The sequence below is a fragment of the Balaenoptera musculus genome, chromosome 1, assembly GCF_009873245.2.
Source record: "Balaenoptera musculus isolate JJ_BM4_2016_0621 chromosome 1, mBalMus1.pri.v3, whole genome shotgun sequence".
NCBI lineage: Eukaryota > Metazoa > Chordata > Mammalia > Artiodactyla > Balaenopteridae > Balaenoptera > Balaenoptera musculus.
In genome coordinates, this window is record NC_045785.1 from 139,356,818 (window position 1) to 139,372,784 (window position 15,967).

The following is a 15,967-nucleotide window of genomic DNA, read 5'->3' on the forward strand; positions in this document are numbered from 1 at the left end:
ATCAAAGCCCACTGATCATTATCACCTATAAGGTGCATCTTCCCCCACCCTCACGGGAAGTGACACCGTGGAGGGCTCAGTCCCCAGCTTGTTGGCCACTTCTGAACCTCAGGAGTGTGGGTTACAGCCATCTAGCTGTAACAGTGCATCACAAGGTGATTTCCTGACAGGCTGTCTCTGCCAACAAAAGGTTGCAGCTGTTTTACAGCTGAGAGTGGGAAGGACTTTGAAATGACTGCATTTAAATAGGCATTTTCTGCCCCATGGGTTCAGTTAGCAGTGGTTATGTCAAGCATTTAAGGGTGTTGTACCCCATCGAGCTATATTTCTACAGGGAAATGTTAAGGGAAGATGCAACTACACGTGTACAAAGAGAGATTAAGAAACCATAGTCTGAAACTACATGATTTTAATATTTCTAAAACAGGCTAACCCAAGCTCTGGAGAATATGTAACACCACCCCTCCCCCTACAAAAAAAAGGCAAAATGGCAGGTTTTATGATTTTTTTTGTTTCATTCTCTTACTAATGCGAATTAGCTTGTCAGTGTATTTTGTCTGCCTTCAAAGGAGTTAAATACAGTGGAGAGTGCTAGTCACAAACACGTGTATTCCACAAGCTAGCACTGACCTGTACACATTTCAAATTTGAATTAATTGCTGACATTAAAGATTGGGGAAGGCAGCAAGATTCAGGATTTCAAAACTGCTGGGAAGTTATGTTTGCTTGGGTCCTCTGACAAAGCAAATGCCAAGATGGGATTAAATATGCAAAAATTTTATTAGGGAAAATGCTTGTATGAGGAAAAAATAGGGAGAAGCCCAGAGAAGGCTGGGAGGGCAAGTCTGAGCAGCAGTGAAGCAGAGAGGAAGGGAAAGTTGGGTTGAAGTGTTCTAGGCTGCCGAGTAGTCTGAGGAGGATTCAGCAAAGAGTGGAGAGTCCTGGGGGCAAAGCTGGCTGTCAGAGGAGTCCTGTGTCTCCCAGGAATGGGTCTGCTAGTATCCCTGCTGCCCTCAGCCATTGTCTAGGCACAGTCACTGGGAAGTATGACCTCTGCACAGACTCAGCCATGGGTTTCAGAGTGCAACAGCTGGGGCATTGGTCAACTGAGCTCTCTCTAGTTGGAGGTCTGCAAGTGCATCCCAATGTCTGCCACTGAAGCCATCTCCGGGTAAAGGGTATCTAACAGGCTGTTAATCAACCTAAAAAAAGCATGCCCAGAATATTCTCTGCCAGGGAGCAAAGACTTAAAATAGCCAGCCACTCCTTCCTCTCAGACTTAGAACACTGCCTCTTTACCTGTCCACGAAGGTCTTGTATTTGTACGACACTCCTCTGAAAACTCTAGATAAACAAATACATATATATACATATATATGAATGTATATGTATATGTACCTAAAGAAAAAAGAGCAATCTCAAAACGTATTAATTATAGTATAAATGCTGAATGAGTTTGCAGTGAGCAGAATGGGGGTTTGAACTAAAAATCTTAAAGGTCATTTTCAGTCCCAATAGCTATACTTCTTTCATTGTTCTTAGGGAAAGATTCTTAAAGGAGTAGACTCTGTTTTCAATACCCTTTTTCTCTAACTATAAAAGTAAAATGTGCTCTTTGAAAAATGAAGAAATATATTTTTAAATCAATCACCCCAAATTCTACCACAGAAATCATTAACATTTTAATATTTTTCAGAGCATATGTGTATATCTTTTAACTTTTTAATGATCTTGTTAACATATAATTTGATATCCTTTTTTTATAGTATAATATCAAACATTTCCCCATATCATTAAAAACTCCTTAGCACGGTATGTATTAGCATACATCTCTGAATATTTCCTTATGATAAATTCCTAGAAGGCTAGTAATCGCTAAGGCAAAGGGCATGCAACCTTCTAATGCTTTTGATATATATTGATAAATTACTTTATCAGTGGCATATAAGGGTATCTGTTTCCCTAAACCTTCCTTAACTCTAAAGACAGTATTTTTAAAAAATCCCTTGCCAGTTAGGGAGAAAATGGCATCATATTTTTAATTTATTTCCTTTAAACACTAGTAATATTTAACTTTTTATTTATTTTATTGGTAATTTATCGTTCATCTTTGGTGAATTATTTCTTCACACCCTTGACCAGTTTTCTATCAAATTTGTGTATTTTTATTATTGGTTTACAGGACTCTTTACATATTAATGACCTAACCATTTATCTATCAAATATATCACAAATATTACCCATGTGTCATTCACTTTTTAATTTTGTTTATGTTTTTCTGATGTACAGTTGTTTCCTGCATTCAAAACTAGTGATATTTTCATTTATGATTTCTGCTTAGATAAGCCTTGCCTATTTCAAGATTATATAAAATTTTACCTATGATTTATTTATTTTTCTACTGAAAAGAAAATAAAAGTGGCTTTATTTTTCACATTTAAAAATGTCAGCCATCTGGGATTTATTTTTATATATTTCTCAAGGTAGGAATCTAATTTTGTCATTTTACAAATTGTTACCAGTTTGTTCCAACACTATTTATAGCATAATCTGGCCCTTCCCATTTATTTGAATTTTCATTTTTATTACACACAAGGATAGTATTTTTAAATTTTTTGTGGGTTTTAAAAATCTCCTTTTGATTCATTTCCAGTTTTACTGCACTGCCATCAAAGAATGTGGCCTATACATTTCTCTACTTTGGGAAATATGCCAGCCTTTCTCTTTTGCTGACCACAGTGGATCTCAGCCACTGTGAACTACTGTGTGGTGTTTTGCAAAGTAAATTGCTACTACTCATAAAATATTTAAATTTGTGACTGGTGTACATATGAATTAGAGTCTATTTGATATATCACCAATAATAGTATCATTCTCATTCACTGGCATTACAATTGTTTTTTCCCCAGTTTTACTGACATATATAACATTGTCTAAGTTTAAGGTGCAGAGTGTAATGACTTGACTTACATATACTGTGAAATGATTTCCTCAATAAATTTAGTTAGGGCTTCCCTGGTGGCACAGTCGTTGAGAATCTACCTGCCAATGCAGGGGACACGGGTTCGAGCCCTGGTCTGGGAAGATCCCACATGCCGCAGAGCAACTAGGCCCGTGAACCACAACTACTGAGCCTGCGTGTCTGGAGCCTGTGCTCCGCAACAAGAGAGGCCGTGATAGTGAGAGGCCCGCACACCGCGATGAAGAGTGGTCCCCGCTCACCGCAACTAGAGAAAGCCCTTGCACGGAAACAAAGACCCAACACAGCCAAAAAAAACAAAAAACAAAAAACAAAAAAAACCTGGCACAGCCAAATAAATAAATAAATAAATAGTAGATTGTCATTCTGCAGTTTAAAAAAAGTAAAAATAAAAATAATAAATTTAGTTAACATCCATCATCTCACATAGATACTAAAAAAAAAAAAAAGAAAAGAAAAAAATTTTTTTCCTTGTGAAGAGAACTCCTAGGAGGCATGACAATTCTTTACAGTGGGGCAGACATGTAGGAGCAGTATGGAACCCCATCAGTTGTGGGTTCCTGCTGTGGCTCCTTACGTTGGTGTCCACGAGGCCTAATCATTATAGGGTTCCTGTTCTTGAATTTCCAGAAGGACTCTGCTTCCTATGATGCTTTTTAAGTCTTACAGTAATTCTTCCTGGTCCCTCCAACTCAAACTAGTATGATTAAGCTTCTATTCCTTACAATGAACAAAGCCTAACTAAAACACCACCACTTTCTTCAGCACAGGAAGAAGGGACCAGTTTACATCAATCACAGCAGTGGCCTGACAAGGTGGACATGAAATTCAAGCATGGATCTCTAAGGAAGGCAGGCACCCCTGGTGGTGGGAGCCTTCTGAGTGGTGGAGTTTGCCCGTTGTGGGGTAGCCCACCATTGCCTGGGCTGGGCTCTCTCTGCAGTATCTCCCTTACCACCTGGGCCTGAGCACTTCTGCAGTGGGATCTGACTCTGCACTTGGCTGTTTGGTGCACTTCCAGGAGGTTTGTCGGGATGATTCACTACTCCCTGGCAAGTGTAGCTCCAGCCTCTCTGCATGGGTGACAGTGAGATTCCATCACAAACTCCTTCTTCTAGTTCCTTGGGTCTTGCTTTTGCATTTAGCAGATTGAGGGTTACCTTTATTTTCTTTCAAATGGGTCTCACTTCATCTAAAGAAAGTATGTAACAAATATTTTTTAGATTTTTCTGGATTGTGGTAGCATCTTAATTGAGTTTCTCAGATAGTTACAGATTTCCTCCTATTTTTTAAAAATTCCTTTGAAGGAGCAGGAAGGAGTTAAGCCTTTGTGCTCAATTATTATCATGAGTTGAAAATTACATTTTCCAGTTTAATTCTTTTTTTCTCTCATTTAAAACCAAAAAGTTTTAATTTTTACATAATACCTCCTTATTGAATCTGCCCAACTAATCAAGGGGAAAATGCAATGAAAGCAAATCACCTGGTAGAAATATCAGGATATCTTTAATAGCTGTAAAGTATTATTTAACATGTAATTTGGATTCTCTCAGAATAATAGGCACTGTATTCTTTGGGGTTTTTTGCTCTATTCTTTTCTCCATACTTTCTTTGTTCTCTCTCTTCTCTCCATAGTCAGTTCATGTTAGGATACCTAGTGGGTGATTTTAGGAATAAATAACTCATTCATTAAACACAATTTGAGCCCCACCATTTACAAAGCTTTCAGCAAAAGGTTATAGGAAATGTAAAGGGTAACCAGGTGCTGGCTATAGCAATTGCCATCATAAAATTATAAGCAAGTTTCAAGAGAAGAGCACATGAAAAGGTGTTCAACATGATTAGTCATTAGGGAAATGCAAATCAAGCCTACAATGAGGTACAACTTCACACCCACTAGGACAGCTAGAACAAAAAAGACAGGCAATAACAAGTGTCTGTGAAGATGTGGAGAAATTGGAACCCTCCTATTCTTTGAGGTGGTGAAAATGTTCCAGAATTACAGAGTGGTGATGGTTGCCCAGTCATGTCAATATACTGAAAATGACTGAATTGTACAATTTGCAAGACACGTATTTGACATGTATTAGTCAGAATTGGTTAAGTACTATAACAAATAAACCAAATCTCAAAGGCCTTTAAAATAACCCTAAAACTTCAATAGAAAGTGGGGGAGGAAGAGCTCAATTCTGACAAGGGGGACTTTGGATAGCTTCTCAGAACGAATGACTTCTAAGCCATACCACAGAGAACAAGTGATAATACAGTAGCCATTTACAAATGGCTAAGTGTGCCAAACACCAGGCCTTTATTTCTAATTCTCTATATACATAGTATGGTCACTCTGCTGCAGATGAAGAACCTGAGGCTCAGTGGGCAAGATGTCTTCCCCACATGACAGAGCTAGTGAGTGGCAGAGAATACTGGGATCAGCTGAGAGGCAAGCTCTTGATATGTGTAGGGGTTTGAGTAGCCTACACAGAGGGACATGTGCAAAAGCACAGGGGTAGAAAACAGCAGCATATGGATGGGAAACAGCAAATCAGCTGGGTAGCTGGGCCATCATCCATCCAGTTAGCGATTGGAACTGAGAATCAGCCTGGAAAGGTAAGCAGAGGCCAAATTACGGCAGGTTTTGTGTTGTGATGGAGAAGTTTAGAATTCATTCTGGACCATCAAAGAGCTGGAGGCATGTAAGCTAAATGGATCTGTGCTTTAGAGAAGGGGCTCTGACAGCAACAAGGATAGTGTTCAACCAGAGAGTCTGAAGCCAAGGTGACTGACTAAGAGTCCAGCAGAGAGGGACTGAGGCCCGGACTGGGGTTGCAGAACTAAGCAAGGAGGAAAGGAGGAAAAGAATAAAGCCACCATTTCAAACCGGTGAAAGCATTTTAAACGTTCATGCTAATGCTTACCTTACATCGACACTGAGCATTCTGAATAAGGCACAGCTGTTCATCGACAGAGTTATTCTGGACCAAGGACTGATTTAATTAAACTGAGTGCTGAAGCATAGAAATGTCATCATGTCTCAAGCCTTCTAGCCACCTTTGCGCTGTAATCTCCTACCTCTGTCAATAGTCTTCTGGCTAGAAGAACCCACAGGAAGCTTCTGATTAGCCAGCAGGTGTCATGGTCTGACAGGGCTAATCCTTTTTTCTTGTTCTGGCCCCTCACAAGTGATAAAGACCACTCTGGAGAAGACGGAAAGTGTACTGAGGCTACCTATCATCCAGCAGATTCCAGAAGATAAAATTGTTCTTTTCTGTGCCCAGTGGCCACCGTCAATGTGGTTGGTGTAGTCTAAGCACCAGGTCTAAGAGCAAACCCCAGCTCTGTCATTTATTAGTCGGGCTAAGCTTGGTGTTGGCCGTATTACTTAACCTTGCTGTTCCTCAGATCTCGCCTCTAGAAAATGGAGATATTCATAATAACAATTCCTTTATAGCACTGCAGGGGCCTTAAATCAGTTAAAACATGTAGGGGAGATTAGAAACTGCTTGATATACACTAACACCCAAAAACCACTTGAAACACTTGTTTTGGAATTTTCCAGTTCCTTCCTTTCCTTTAAGAATATGATCTGAAAAGAGTAGGTTGTTTATATCTCAATGACAGCAATATTTTCCATTAACTTGTAAAAACTTTAATTCTCCAATTATATCTCAACTGAAAATAAAAAAGAAACTAACACTTTGTAACAGAAAAATAAAATAAAATAAAAACTTTAATTCTCAATAATTGAATCTGAAATCAGTTCATTAACATCAGAACCAGTACAGCTTTTGAACTGCAGTGTAATGAGAGGTAATGACTTATTAGCTATTTTAGGGGTTCTTGCTTAATTATGGTGAAGGAAGATGCAACTTTTTATGTTTACCTCCTCAACATTGTTTCACTTTCTGAAAGGGAGTAGGGGAAGGAGAGGGGGTTTTCAAAGAGGTAATGTTGGGATAGAGATGAAAAATTTTTGTTTGTTTGTTTCTGTTTTTCTCTCTCTTTTTCACACACACACCCACACTTATGCACACACACGCACACAATTTCCTTTTCTACTTTAGCCACATTCTTTTGGTTATATCACAGTTGCTGAAGTTTCTGGATGTCAATATTTGCTTTCCATTGTCACTGAGAGGAGCCCACATAGTGACTTAATAAGTTAATAGCAACCCTTACTCCTAAGGCTGTATAGAGTTCCCACTGTCTGGCTCGAGTGCTATAGGAACATCAAGGTCTTCAGTTCTCACAGAGCTTACAGTTGATTGGAGAGACAAGACCAACACGTGAAATAACAATACTATTAGCACATATAAGCTAGAAGCAAGATAGGACTCTAGCAGATACCAGTAAGAACCAATGACTTCACCGTCTGGAGATTCATCTGTTACACCCACAGTGGTGGCGCTGTTGTGTGACCTGGGAAAAGGGGCTCCAAGCTGGAAAGTGAACTATCTGGAGAAGGCCATGAAACAAGAAGGAGAGGAAGCAGACAGCCTGGGGGCGGGGGGGTGGGGCGCAGGGGGCTTGGCAGACCCCTTCCAGGTACCTGGAATTCCCCTCCCTCTGCTCCATTCTTCTCTTTGACCTGTGGCTGAATCTCACTCCTTGGTTATGGATTCCTAACACTTCTTGCTCCAAGTGACTATGTTCCATGTTTTCATCTTCTATCTACTCCAATTTTGAAAATGAAATAAAGAAAATACATACCCTAAGGAGAAACCAGAGGAAGAAAAAAAAAAACAGATGTAAGAATCATAATTTTCCTATCTAGAAAAGCAGGTTACTCAGAGTACTTCACACATAGTTGAGAGACCAGTTAGAACCATTAGCAAGTTGTTAGCACTGACTCTCAACTCCCTGCTCTGAGGTAGCCCCAACCATTCAGAAAGAGCTGTGTGGTGTCACTAGAATTAACCATTATAAAAAAAATACAAAAACAACACTCAATCCACAACTGCTTATTGGGTCCATTACCTGGGTAATGTGCATTGTGGTACCCCCAAAGAAGATGTAAACATTTAAACACACACACACACACACACACACACAATCTAGTCTCAAATCAATAGCTATTGATCTTGATGCCACCATAAAGATATGGAAGGACCCCAATAGTATAAAGGCTGTAAAATTTCAGCAAGTGAGGGCAACTATGGATTTTCCAAAGGTTCAGAAACTAAGAGGCTGGGGTTGTTCAGCCACTGTAGGAGTTAGGCGGAGGTATAAGAGTGGGAGAGGTTGAAGAGAAAACATATTTCCAACAGTTAAGAATGTGGGCTCTGGCATTTGACTAGTGAAAATCAATCTTGGCCTTGTGCTAATTACTTCACCCCTCTGTGCTTCCGTTTCCACATCTGCATGGGAATGATGATAATATTCATATCTCTCTGATTGCTTTGCCGGGAAGATGAAGTGAGTTAGCTCATGTACATTATGACTTACATAATACCATGCTTACCACACAGCAGACAATCGGTGTTAGCTGTTATTGCATGGAGCAAGTACAAAGAAAGCACATTTCAGAGTAGTACTTATTTTAGGATCACTTGTTTCTGAATAATCCTGCCAAAGCTACTTTTGACTTGATTATTCAGAAAAATTAACCAGATTGGAAGCTTTTTAAAAATAAATCACATAGATTGAATTCATTTAAATTCATATGAGAAATTATAGGAGGCAGCAGTGTATAGATTTTACTATCTTTTATTCAATCAACCTGTACTTTCATTGGTTTCTTTTTTACAGTCAATGGTAAAGGGACCCTATATGTCTTAGTCAGTTTGGGCTGCTATAACAAAATACCACAGCCTGGGTAACTTAAACAAGATATATTTACTTCTCACAGTTCTGGAGGCTGGAAGTCTGAGATCAAAGTGGTCAAGTTCTTGGTAAGGGCCCTTTTCCCGGTTTGCTTGTGTTCTGGGTGGGGAGAGGCGGAGGAGAGCTCTCTGGGTTCTTCTTATAAGAGCACTAATCTCACCATGAGGCCCCCCGCTCCCCACCATGACCTCATCTCCCAAAGGCCTACCTCCTCCTAATACCATCAGCATCGGGGATTAAGGCTCCAACATGAATTTGGGGATGCAAACATTCAATCCATAACGCTGTCCTTAAAAGAAACATAAGAAACAAAAATTTCAAACTTATGTGTTATAAATGGTTCTATAGAACCAAATATTTATAAGTTAAAGCTTTAGAAATAAAAGAAAATCAGTTATGAAAGAAATGCCTTTGAAGGTTAAAACTTAACTTTTCTGGGCAAAAGAGATTTTTTTTTTTTTTTAATTGTATTTAGAGTGTTTGAAGATACATAAGCACAGAGGGGTGAAGTAATTAGCACCGTCTAATATAAATGTATAGTAGATTTAGACTGTACTGACCAAACAGATGTGCAGGCAACTCTTGCTGTGTGGTTTAGGGGAGGGGTCCCCACCCCCCGGCCCGTGGACTGGTACCAATCCTCGGCCTGTTAGGAACTGGGCCGCACAGCAGGAGGTGAGCGTCTGGAGAGTGACCTAGGATTCATCTGCCGCTCCCCGTTGCTCCCCATCACTTGCCTTACTGCCCGAACCCCGCCCACCCCAGAAAAATTGTCTTCCACAAAACCAGTCCCTGGTATCAAAAAGGTTGAGGACCACTGGTTTAGGGTACATACCTAAGCCTCTCCAGCACCTCAGAGGCCCATCCTGTCTGCCCCTCCCCTCCCACTGTACCCTTCCTACCCTCTCTTCTGCAGTCCTTACCCAAATCCCCATGGTCCCACTGCCCCTGCTGTGGCTACGTGCAATAAAATGTGTGTGCAGGAGACTTCCCTGGCGGTCCAGTGGTTAAGACTCCAAGCTTCCACTGCAGGGTTCAATCCCTGGTCTCGGAACTAAGACCGTGCATGTCCCCTGGCAAGGCCAAAAAAACAAAAAAAAAAACAAAAAAAGAAAGAAAATGTGTGTGTGTCGCGGTTCTGGTGGTGATGGGAATCTCCACTCCCATGTCCTCCACATTTGGGGGAGGAAGGAAAGGTGCCCCAGGGATCCCAGGTAAATGAGGAATGAATGTTCACATTAAAAAAAATGTTTATCAGAGCAGTTAATTTCTACAGAAATACCAGCACCAAACGGGGTTTACTGAGAGGCAAAAAGGGCTTAAGTTCCATGACACCATATTCACATGAGCCTTTCCCAGGGGGCTTTTGCACTTTTAGCTTCCTTATCTGGAAAGTGGCTCCCCAAATTGTAAGTGATTCAAACCCTACAAAACCTGGATTGTTTCTGGTCAGCACTATAGGTTAATTATGGGATTCCTTTCATGGACTTTTGTGACTATCCTGAGAACCTTACTACCACATAAAGTGTTGCTTCTAAGGAGTAGTTTCTAGTGAGAATTAACACAACATACCACCTGTTCTCAGCCCTGGGAAGATGTCTGGTCCCTAAACTAGGTTCTTAACAAATGTTTGCTGATTGAATAATAATGAAATAAATGAAGGGAAAATGGATATACTTGAAGCACTTACTGAGTACTTCTCTCTGGAGGGTAGGATTATGGTGATTTTTATTTCCTTCATACCTGGCTGAGTTTCTGAAATATTTCCACAATGAACATGTATTATTTTGAATAATTAAAAACTTGCTTTAAAAGTTCATAGTATGGATTTTGTAAACTTACACATGTATGGAGTGCTTGCTGTGTGGCCTTCTGTTACTTCTGAGGATATCAATTCAGAGGAGACCTACATTGTATTGCTCTCAAGAAATCTATGGTGCCAGTCACTGAGCCCTGAAGAGATAGATTACAACACAGGTCAACATTTATAGAGCTTGGTCTATTCAGGTGGTAGTGAGGGAAGGAGAGAAGTAGGGAAAGAGAAAAACCTGGTTATGCTCAAGCATCCTTTTATATAGAATTATATGTAAATAAACACACACACACACACACACACACACACATCTTAGTTATATACTTCTTTCATCTTACCATAGAAGATGTTTTTAGGAGTGGCCTAAAAACCCCAGAGAAATGTTGACTACATTTGGATAAACCCAGCAGATGGATTTTCACTCCCAACTTTAAGAAGGAATGCAAAGAGAAAAAAAAAAAAAAAAAAAGTCTACCAAATTACCAAATCTGGGATTAAACTATATACTTGAAAGGACAGCTCGTATTTATTGAGTTCTTACCATGTGTCAGGCATTATGCAAAGTTTTTTATATGCATTGCCACCTCATTTTATTTTCCTTTTATTTTTACAACATGCCTATGAGATGGGAACTAGTATCACCAATCCCATTTTACAGATGAGGGAAGGAAGGCTGAAAGAAATAAAACAAGTCACCTAAGGTAACAGAGATGGTGGCTGGCAGGGCCTGACTGGAATCCTAATTAGCCTACCAGCCTTTCTAAACCACTCCTCTTCAGGAGGCCAGATTACAAAGAATTCTGGTTCCAAAGAGAAAAATAAACTAGAATATGGATAATTTAAAAAAATGGAATACAAAAGAGTTTCAAAAACAATGTGATACCAGCCTTTCAAATTAAAAAAGTAAAAACACTGGAAAACCATTTTCTTTTTTTTTTTTTTTTCTCAAAAAGGCCGACTTCCTAGACATTATGGGTGGGTTATTAACTCATTTCATTAAACTAAATTATGAATTTGCTTTTCAATTGTCTCATCACTGTCACAGCTCCGATGTGTCCTTTCCTGTTTTCCAACTTCATCTTGGTCCAAAGTCAGAAATGATTCGGTTTGTGTGTAATCCACGGGACCCAGGGAGGATCTTTTGCCCCTTTTGTTTTCTTGGGTGTCCTCACTCTGGAGGCCTGGCATTCCTCACGTGTCTAGGGCAATGCAGGAGCAGCGAAGCGCGGGGAAGCCACACAAAAGACATCCAACCACTATCAATGTTGCAAGATCAATTCAGGGCGCACACGAAACACCCAGTATGTCCAGGAAAAGAAGAAAAAATACCTTCTCCCAGAGAGTGAGAAACTGGTTGACCTCTTGTGAGTGTCCACAAAAAACTGAGCAGGTAAAATGGTGGGCGGCGATCTTTGTGGATCCCCAATCATCCCAAGCGCGCCTTGCAGGCGCGGCCTCCGCCCTTTAGTCCCAAGAGGCCGGAGGGGCAAAGAGGGGGCGCAGGGCGCGAAGTCTCAGGCGGTGTCTCCTTCCCCTCCCCAGTGCAGCTTCTGCCCAGTGACCAACGCTTCATTCATCTTGCAGGCGCCGCGGCTCCAGGGCAGGGTGGCGGGTCAGGGGCCGGGGCCGCTAGGCAGCGCCCGCCGGTCCAGCGAAGGGAGTGGCCGCGCGGCGCGGCGAGGATGCCCGGCCTTCCCTCCCTCTGCTTCCAGCAGGCGCAGCCCCACGGCTGGGCCCAAGGGCTGGCTTGGGTTTCCCGCAGAGCTGGGCCGCCCCGACCTCCGAGCGGCCCCGTGGCTTCCACGCCACCGCCCGGGTGTCAGGCCCAGGACGCAGCTTTCGCGTCGGGGTCTCCCTTCCCGCTGGCCGGCCGGCGCGGGGTGCGCGCGCGCGCGCACGCACACACACACACACACACACACACACACGCCCGTCCTCACCCTCCTTCCCTCTCTGCAGCCCTGGCAGCCCCGCTCTCCTGGTCCCTTTCTCCGGGGTGCGCGGCACCCTCCCGGCCTCCGCAGGCCGTTCCCAGGGGCGAGGCTGGGTGCTGGACGCGCGCGGGAGCCGGGCGCGGGGAGGAGCCGGCGGTGGGGGAGTGTCTGGCTGCCCCCGCCCCTCGAGTGAGTGACTGGGCGAGGAGGTCCCCTCCCTCCCTCCCCCTCCCTTTTTCCCGGTCCCCTCCCTCGCTCGCTCGCTCCCCACCAGCTCCGGCTTGCTCCCTGCCCACTCCCGGGGGGACGTTCCGTGCCGCGGCCGCCGCTTCTTTCACACTTTAGTTGGGAGCCGCGCGCCGCGCTCAGTTACTGGAGAGCTGGCCGCGCGCCGCCGCCTCCCGCACGCACGCACGCGGGCCGGGCTTCGGGGGTTTCGGCTCTTACTCCCGGCGTCTGGGAGGAGGGGGAGACCCGGACTCACTGTGGGGAGGAGGAGGAAGAGGAGGAGAAGGGAGGAAGAAAACAAGCGAGGAGGATCCGGGCGGGGGGCGGGAGGCTTACCACCTTCAGCCCCCCCGCGAGCGCCCAAGGTAAGCGTGAGCCCACGCCGACCTGGGGCGGGGGGAGTTGGCGGCGCAGCCCGCCCGGGTTCCGCTCCCGGGCGCGCCCGGGTGGGCTGGGAGGGAGGCCTGCGGGGTGCCTGCCGCGCGGCGGGGATGGGAGCCGCGGTCGTGGCGCTGCCGGCGCGCGCGGCCCGGGCCGGGGCTGCTGCTGCTGCTCCTGCCGCTGCCGCCGCTGCCGCTGCGGGGCTGGCGGGGACGGAAGCTGGGGTGGGGGGGAGCTGCTGGGGGCGTCTGCTGGCCGGGGCGGAGGGGTTGGGATGCGGTTGGGGCTGCTGACGACTTTCGTCACGTTGAGGCCTGGGTGGCTGGGATTCGACCCCCCCCTCCCTTCCCATCCGCACTCCCCGCCGCCCTCAGCCTTTCCTGCCCCTCTCGAGCTTTGCCTGTAGCCGCCGTACTTTGCAAGCCAGAGCTTGAAAGAAAAAGCAAAATTCAGAATCCTCTGCTAAGTCTCCGAGTCTCTTCTCCCGCTCCGACTGATTGATGTGTTTGTGTGGGTGCCGTGATCCCCGGGATTTCTGAAGTTTTGACCTTTTTGGGGTGACTTGTCTCGATGCAGCGATTTGCCCACCTCCATGTATTTATTATTCGTGCCCATGCGAGGCAGCCAGAGGGTGCCTGGTTATTGTACTGGGGAAAGATTTCACTCCCTTCTGCAGGCAGTTCGCGAAGTGCGGCCGCCGCAGCTGCCTCTGGTCTGCTGCCTGACGTCCTTCGCCGGTCTTCCACCCTGCCCCCACCCGCTCCTCGGAGGGATTTTTTTTTTTTTTTTTCCACTTAACTGTTTGTGTGAGAGAAGCCCCTGGGCTTAGAGCCTTTTATCTCCCATTCATCCCTCTTCCAAAGCTCTGAATTGTCTCAGGCACGATGGTAAAAATGGGGTGGCTTTCTCTGTTCCAAGAGTTGCACGGTCAAGGATAAAAATATATACACATAAAACACGCATTAATCCTGGGAGGTGACAAGCACAGTTTGCGATAGAAGTGCTTGTTTTCCAGTAGGAAGTTGACGACCTATGTATGAGGTATCTCCCATCGCATGTGGGGTAGGAAAATTGTTTTAAAATAGGTAGTTGCTTATTTTGTACCGTGGCTGGAAGACAGCCCTAAGTTCAGCTATTGGAGCAAGTCTGAAAGTGATACACCCTAGTCACCCAGAACTTCACTAAAGACACATATACTCTGACTCAGACTTTGGGAGGGGGACTGACACCATAAATTCCATGTAATTGTTTTGTTTTTTTTTTAAGGAAACAGTTGGGCAGTTTGGGGAAGTGACACACGTTCATTACACAGACAGATCTTATGAACACTTCCTTACTTCATGGGCTGGGCTCACCTTCTACCTAATGGAATAACCTTTCAGTTGGTAGAATTGGGATGTACCAGGGTAGAAAAAAATTATGGGTAGAGTGGGCCTGGGCTACTCTAGCTTTCTTGGGGGGAGAAGGTGATGTTTCTGAAGGGTCTTTAAGTTCAAGATGCTCAATCTGGGGGTTTCCTCCCCTTTTTCATACTTCTAGAGCTGCATTGTAGGATCAATAGAACATGTTCTGTGTTGGCTGTTTGGAAATGCCATTGATCAGGCATGGAAATTAATTTAGACTTAATTATCTAGTTTTCTTTTGCTGCTTGTAAAGTAGTAAGTGCTGGTGATAGGACAGCTGAGTGTATTTATCTCTGCATTAAACCAGTGCTGGGACTAGCACTTCACAGATGAGAAATGCAGCATTGAAATGTAACCTCCCTTAAGTGTTTCCTGCTGTGCAAACTGGGTTCAGAGAACAGCTCCGGAGGGCTACTCAGAAAAGCAACAAAGACAAGCGGACTCAGCACTTGGATGAGAAGATGCCTGCGAAGGAGTGGGGTGCTTCTGTTGTCAAGCTTATCTCCATTCGGGCATTTTTCCCAAGAAAAACTGGCCTTGGTTGGTAGGGAGGAAAAGTTCATCGTAGAAGGATCCTGAGGTTCTAGCTTCCCTTTTCAGCTGACTCCGTTTCAGTGGTTGAGAGAGCTGATAATTTTGTTTTATTGGCTAGTAATTTACCCTTTACCCTCTCACCCCTGATCTCACTTTATCATCTAGCATGGATTTCTGGGAATTAATAGGCCACAGTCTGAAGTGGTTTGAGCTTCTTGAAGAATCACAGGGTATACATCAAAAGCTTGTTCATTAATTGGCACTGTTTGCTGTGACTGATGCAGAAACTCTACCCAGGAGGAAGGTAGTGTGTCCCATTGTGAATATCATTTCCAGGTTGATGGTGCCTCAGCACTGTGTTGGATTTTTGACCAGGCAAGACTTGACTGTCACATCCTGAGTGGCTTGCTCCAGGCTCCTTGTGGCCTCTTTCTTCTAGCTATTTTCTGTCAGGGAATGAGACGCTCCAGGTTGGAGAGAAAGAATCATGGCACCGCCCATTAGAAAAGGAGAGGGCAGGAGATTATTCACAGAGGGTCTTAAGTGTGATAAGTATCACCAGCTTCACGTGAACTTATCGATAGAATTTGGAACCCTGTGAGACACAAGCAAGTGCATTTTTGGCCATCTTATGTTCCTTCTTTGGAATTTTAGAAGCCTTGGAGCTTGGGAGAAGTAAAAGCTGTGATTACTTAGGCTCTCATTAAAACATGAAAGGCAGAGTGCAATAGATCAATATAGAATACTTAGAAAACTGAGAAGACAGGGATAGGGCCTGCGTGCAGGGAGAATTGTACACTGAAACTGTATTTTAAAATTGGTGACAGTTGTGACTTTAAGAGATCATAAATCAAGAGCTTATCTAAAGTGACAT

The 15,967-nt window shown here is 43.9% G+C and overlaps 1 protein-coding gene across 2 annotated transcripts in view; it reads left to right on the forward strand.

Moving 5' to 3' along the window:
- The first annotated feature begins 12,841 nt into the window (after positions 1-12,841).
- The window catches only part of C1H1orf21 (chromosome 1 C1orf21 homolog), a 229,766-nt gene continuing 226,640 nt past the window's right edge, over positions 12,842-15,967 (forward strand). The window contains exon 1 of one of the 2 annotated variants that reach the window (XM_036834884.1): positions 12,842-13,140. The gene's annotated coding sequence lies outside the window, so the exon portion shown is untranslated. The remainder of the gene's footprint in view (positions 13,141-15,967) is intronic. The other variant, XM_036834892.1, reaches the window with a different exon arrangement.